General features: G+C 50.1%; 1 pseudogene; it reads left to right on the forward strand.

Moving 5' to 3' along the window:
• The first annotated feature begins 1,466 nt into the window (after positions 1-1,466).
• On the forward strand, positions 1,467-6,424 carry LOC101569482 (annotated as a pseudogene).
• The last annotated feature ends 218 nt before the right edge of the window (positions 6,425-6,642 follow it).

Below are 6,642 nucleotides of genomic sequence, written 5' to 3' on the forward strand. Positions count from 1 at the left end.
CAGGCTCTAATCAGGTGGCCACGCTCCTGGGCAGTGATGCCAGATCCTGTAGAGAGTGGCCATGCTAGGACAAAATGAAAGTTGGAAATGAGCATCCAGGAGTAAATGCTTGGTGAAGCCATGTCGCAGCTGTAAGAGATGGTCTCCTAGCAGTGAAGTTAACAGTACTGAGAAAATGCAGCCTGGCTCGGCCACCAGAGGCATGCTGCTCATCCTGCACACACAGCGGCATGCACAAGCCTGCCTACATCTGGGTCTCCACTCCCTGTGGGAAGGTGGAGCTTTAACTTCCAAACCATGCTAAATATACCAGTCCTGGAGTGGCATTACCAGATGCTCACGCAGTGAGTAACAGCTCTGTCTTGACCACCTCCTTGCTGGAACTCAGTACACAACACCAACAAATTAAAGAGGTTTATTTTGGCTTTCAGTTTGGCAAAGGAGGACTGCTGGGGCAAGGAGGCCAGTAAGCAGAGGGGGAGGATGGGGGAGGAGACGCACCCTTGCTACCAGGCCCCCTGTCCACCTCTTCCCAGCAGCACCCCCCCCCTCCTAGCTTTGTATCCAGCCACCTTGCCTCCATGATTCAAGCACCTTCCAAAAGCACTGGTTTGAGTGCAAGAGTCTCCTGTGGGACATCCAGTTATCAACCCTAATAGCCTTAGTCACCTTAGTCTACAACAACAGATAGCAGGAACCACTTTGAACCCTTCGGCTTGTGCCTGCTTACTGTGCCTGTCTCTCTAACCCAGCTGCAGAGCAGAATTCGGAGGACACCTGTAACCAGCCCCTCAGACATTCTGGTGAAGATCCCTACCTACAGACGGAAGCTAAGAGCAGAGCACAGTCACAACGCTCACATCAGGTCCCGAGAGCGGCAGATCTGCTGTTCCTCTGACCATCAGAGAGCTCCAGTTTATACATAACTCATACCAAAACAGTTCATTATTAGAAATCTCATCTTTATGCTATAGTCTTCAAAAAAGCAGTATCTCAAGTTCCAAGACTGCCTAGAAAACAAAAGACAAAATCACTGGCACGGTTTGGGAGGTGTCTTGTAGACCTCAACTAGCGCCAGTCACTTTCCTGTGCTGTACAAGAGAACCTCCTCCCACGCCATGACTAAACAGACCCCTGGTGCTTTTGATATGGTGCCGCTGAACAGCACTACCCACTGGAATCGTTCTCATAGCAACAGTTGTTGGGCAACTGGCCTTTCAAGGCAATCAAAGAAAATGTAAATCAAGTTAGGGTTTTACAACTCAAAAAGGTGGCCTTGGGAAAGCCAAAAATAAGCTGCTGGCTCCCTGGAAGCCCAGGACAAGGATGTGGCTCCGGGTGGGCTTAACTCTGAATACTAAGAAACAGCAAATTCTCCACCAAGAGCCCTCACTAACAGGGAACCCAGAGTATCACCAATTTTTCTTCCATTCTGCCCAAGCCACAGTTTAGAGGATGAGACAAACATGGTGGACCAAATGAGGCCCAAGAGGCCAAGGTACCGGCCAGCAAGGAAAGACAATACTTTGGAATAGCTTACTGATCCCAAGCCCAAAACAGACCAGAAAGAAAATCATTTCTCTCATGGAATCTGAGGTGAGTAGGCAGAGGGAAAAAAGGGACAGCAGGCCATACAGAAACAGGAGATGACAGGGAACAAAACAGGAAACTGCCTTCCCAGAGAGTACACACTCTACACCTGCATCTCCACTTCCAGCGTTTAGATGACCGGCTTTAAACCCTAACGCTTACTGCTGATATGATTTTCAGACCTCTTTTAGCACAGGTCAGCTGTAATATGGTCTCCTATATAATCAAGTTTCAAAATGCAAACTCCGTGAAAGATAGTACAGTGAGATGCCAGAGATGGAAACTGTCCAGACTCGGGACCCGCCATGTCTCTGATGGCACATGGGAAAGCAGGCAGTAGTCCACAGCAAGGTGCAAGCAATAGCCACAGCAGGACAAGGAAGCTATTTACCAGCAGGGGTGATAACTTTCTGTCCTTCACGGGGAGGCCTTTTGAAATCAGCGCCATCTCTTCCTGTTTGGGTGCCCGGGGTTAGCGCACTGGTGGACACATGGCTGGGTGGCTCCAGGCCCTCTCGAGGTACACACTGAGTCAACCCTTCTGTCCTCGTCACGCCCCTCCCATGCCACAAAGTACCACTCTTTCACCATGACTGCTATCCTACCTGCCATGCTGGCTTTAGGGCCAACACCCCTTGGCTTCTGATTCTTTTCCAGGCCTTTCTCCTACGTTCCTACTCAGAAGGTCCCATGTAGACACATCTGAAAAAACACAGCAAGGGCTGCATTTATAATTCATTCCTCTAAAGTCGGAGAGCCGGAAGCGGGGCTGCAGTGGTTCCTTCAAGATCACACTGGTGGGTTCACTGAGGACAGCTGATGTCTCAGTTAAAAAGCAATCACATTTCTCAAATTGGGTACAGCAGATGCTCCTGACTTTTGACTTTTACACACATTTGGATAAGACCTTGGTGGAGTCCCAGAAAGAAAATTCTGGTTATCTGCTGCAGTCTCTGTGACCCCTGCCCTCCCCATAGTGAAGTGGACGTAGGTGACCTTTGAGATGGATCTGTGGGAAGTCCTGGACACTCTGGAAAGTGAGGTATCTTCATTCATCAGCCTTTGCCAGACACCTAAGGGCGGGGCCTCTGAAGAATCACTTCCTGCAGGCAGATGTCCACCCGGGCACCCGCCCAACCCCGCTTCTGTCAGGCCTAGGGAAGACACTGGGTCACAATGGCCAGTCCCACCACCCTCCCCAATTGCATGTCACACCTGTCTTTATAAACAAAAACAACTGCGCTGGGAAGAGAAAAGGTAAGCAAGATAAGCCAGAAGCATCTCTCCACTGAAAGGCTCCCTATATAACACCGTGCCACAGAGAGACAGCCTAGAGTCTTCAGCAACAGGGTCAGCAGGCAGGGCTCCAGTCCACAAAAAGAGAAAGAAACCACATGCCACATTATCATGCCACAGAAGAAAAGCCCATGTGTTTTCTTTGGGTTTATAGAAACAACACACTGAAACCCCAAACCATTATGATGCACATGGACTGTGAAGGGCTATAAAGGTCATGGCAGAGACAACAAACACCCCAAGGAAGAAATGCCCTTGCTCCTAAAGTTCACATGGAAGAGAAAGTCCTTCTCTTTCAGAAAGTTTTAAGAAAATATGTACAAAGTGTCTTTTTCTTTTCTTTTGGGGGGCTGCAGGAATAAACTAAGAGAGTACCAGTGAGGAGGGCCTGGTGAGGGTGAACGTCAACCCTTCTCTTCCAGTCCTCCCATGGGGCCAGAGACGGGGTCACCCCGAGGGCTCCAAGGACTTTACTGTGCACCTGGGCTGAGACCTCGGACTGGGATCGAGAGCCTGCCAGCCACAGACCCCAGTTAATCAGCTGCAGGAGTGGGGCCAGACATGCAATGCCACCGTCACAGGCGGCAGTAGCCGTGGAGGTGGCCAGGACATCTACCTCCAGACAGCTGAAAACAAATCGATCCTGTCGGAATGTGCAGCCCTTTGCCTCTGCTCTCTGCGCTGGCTATTTCGTTGCTCAGTAGAACCAGCAGATTCGGGTGGGCTGAGAGAAATGAGGGCTGAGACAGCACAGTCAATTCTCCAATTTGCTGGCTACAGCATGGGGTGGGGAACGCGGCTTTGAGCTGGGAAGCTGCTTGGGTTTCTGCTTGAGTTACCTGGCAGCTGCCACACAGTCTGCACCCTCTCCCTTCCCACCCCTCCCAAGTCCTGGGCAATTCGAAAATGGCGGCGTTCTTCAAAAAAATTATTCAAACGGGCAAAATCTGATTTATGATTCCACGTTTTTCATCTGTCTACTTGTAGAGATTCCCAATGATGCACTGCATCCAAGCTGGAGATAGGAAGGCAGGAAACTTTGCCAACGGCACAATGGCAATGGTACTAACATTCTGCTGGGTATAGTAGCGCATGCCTCCAAGCTCTGGAGGTTGAAGCAGGAGTATTGCCTTGAGTTCAAGGCCAGCCTGAGCTACAGGGAAAACTCAAGGCCACATCGAACTATAGACCAAGGGCTCATCTCAGACAAGAAAAAGGTACAAGCAGCGCTGGAGCCCCGAGCTGTCTGTGTTCACTGCCCAGCAGTGGCTGGTCTGGGAGCTTCCACCTTCTGAGCCACTCCATGAGACATAACATGCACTGCTTTGCTGTGACCTTGCTCCTAAGAGGAAAAGCCAGGGCCCAACCCAAAGGCCCGGCCACAGTGAACCCCATAAATGAACTGTGGTGCACCTATGGCCAAACAGCAGGCTTCGGTTAAAAACAAGGTGGGAAAAGATCACTTGAAGATAAGCAAAAGTGCCCACAATGTCATACAGAGGAAAAAGCAGGCTGTGAAACTGTGATCTCATCGTGTGAATATATTCATAGGTACAGAAGGACACACACAATATACAAGGCCTAGGAAGAAAGAAGTATACAAAGGAAAGACTACAGGCATCTGGGCACTATGGAAAGTGCAATTAAAGGTGATCTTATTTTGTCCTTCATAAAAACAAGGCTGTTATCATCAACTGAAAGACAGCAAGTCTGAGTTAAACACACTCACCAAGGACACAGTTCTCTGTCCAAGAGAGCAGCCACTGAGCGGAACTCAAAGAACCTGCGCCCAGCCAGCACCACATTGGTCTCCCGCCTCACAAGGACAAGGGTAGGACAGGCTGTGCCACTGAGGAATGTCTGGAAGGGTTGCAGGAGACCCTGACCGCAGTCTGAACCCCTTGGTCTGGGGGTGCATTGTTCTGCAGTGACATGCACGGTCTAACCGGAGCACAGACCCGTGAGGCCCGTCCTGGGCGCCTTTCCCACAGCTGCTGGCCTGGGAGTCCGGGAGCAGACACAGAGCAGCTCCTGCCACCGCCATCCAGGGCTCCTCTGACACCAACAGGGGCAGCATCAGGCCTCAGCCACAGGAGCACTTGCAATGCATCTGGGGTCACAGATCACATGTGGCCCCAGTGTGGAGGAAAAACCATGGAACCAATGGCCTTCCGCAAAGGGACAGTTGAAATTGAGCATGCAGCCCAGAAATCCCTTTGATGTACTTCTCAGTTCACCTGGACTTTTTGATAGTTGTTCAAGTCCTTTTCAAGTAAAATTATTTTTAACTCTCGGTATTATGACCATATTTTAAGTGACCTGGGTTAACTGCCCTCTATGGGGCTGCTACAGGCAGCTTGTAATTTAAACAGCATTGTTTCCATTCCACGCTCACCCTCTTTCTTTTCCTTCTTTAAATCATAAACTTTTGGGAATGATCTCAGGCTTGTTGCTTACTTTAAATACTGCAAGCAACCACTGGGAATCAAGATAGCCAGGCATGCAAGTTAATAAAGTTACCACTGCCCAGATCTCAACAGCAACAGTTCCTGTGTATATTCATATCCTCAAGTCAAGTCAGAAAATTAGAAGGAAAAAAAATCACTTAAGTAGCCGATACAAATCTACATAAAAATACAAAAATCTAGCCGGGCATAGTAGCACATCATGCCTACAATCTCAGTACTCAGGAGACTGAGGCAGGAGAGTGGCTGCAAGTATGAAACCAGCCTGGGCTACAAAGTCAGTTCAAGGCCAGCCTGAACTGCATAGTAAAACCCTGCCTCAAAAAGACAAAACAAGGGTGCAGATGCAGCCTTGGCCGAGCAGCAGCCCCAACTTGAGCTGTTCATGAAGGCCGGCAGTGATGGGGCCAAGACTGGGAACTGCCCCTTCTCCCAGAGACTGTTCATGGTGCTGTGGCTCAAGGGAGTCACCTTCAATGTCACCACCGTGGACACCAAGAGGCGCACAGAGACCGCGAAGAAACTGTGCCCTGGAGGACAGCTCCCATTCCTGCTGTATGGCACGGAAGTCCACACAGACACTAAGATCAAGGAGTTTCTGGAGGCCTTGCTGTGCCCACCCAAGTACCCCACGCTGGCAGCTCTGAACCCTGAGTCCAACACTGTGGGGTTTGACATCTTTACCAAATTTTTTGCCTATCAAGAATTCAGACCCAATGCTCAGTGATAACCTGGAGAAGGGGCTGCTGAAAGCCTTGAAGGTTTTAGACAATTACCTGATAGTCCCATTACCATAAGAAGTAGATGAGACCAGTGTGGAAGATGAGGGCATCTCTTGGAGGAAATTTCTGGATGGCAACAAGCTCACCCTGGGTGACTGCAACCTGGTGCCAAAGGTGCACATAGTACAGGTGGTCTGTAAGAAGTACAGAGGCTTCACCATCCCCGAGGCCTTTCGGAGAGTGCATCGGTACTTGAGCAATGCTTATGCTTGGAAAGAATTTGCCTGCACCTGTCCAGATGATGAGGAGATGGAATTGGCCTATGAGCAAGAGGCCAAGGCCCTCAAATAGGGCGGTGGTGAAGTGTGGGCACCTTCACCCGCCTTCCTCCATGTTCCTGAAGAGGCCCTGGTGAGGGCACACTCCGCAATGGCCTGTGGGCTGACGTCCTGAGCACTTGTGCCTGGCGGGTGGCACGGCTGGCTGGAGGCAGGGCAGGGGTCATGGGTTAGATTTTTATTGTGGGGTGGGTGTGTAGGACAGGTATTTCAGTAATAAAATGCAGAATC

Source organism: Octodon degus, unplaced genomic scaffold (assembly GCF_000260255.1).
Source record: "Octodon degus isolate 3935 unplaced genomic scaffold, OctDeg1.0 scaffold00073, whole genome shotgun sequence".
Classification (NCBI taxonomy): Eukaryota; Metazoa; Chordata; class Mammalia; order Rodentia; family Octodontidae; genus Octodon; species Octodon degus.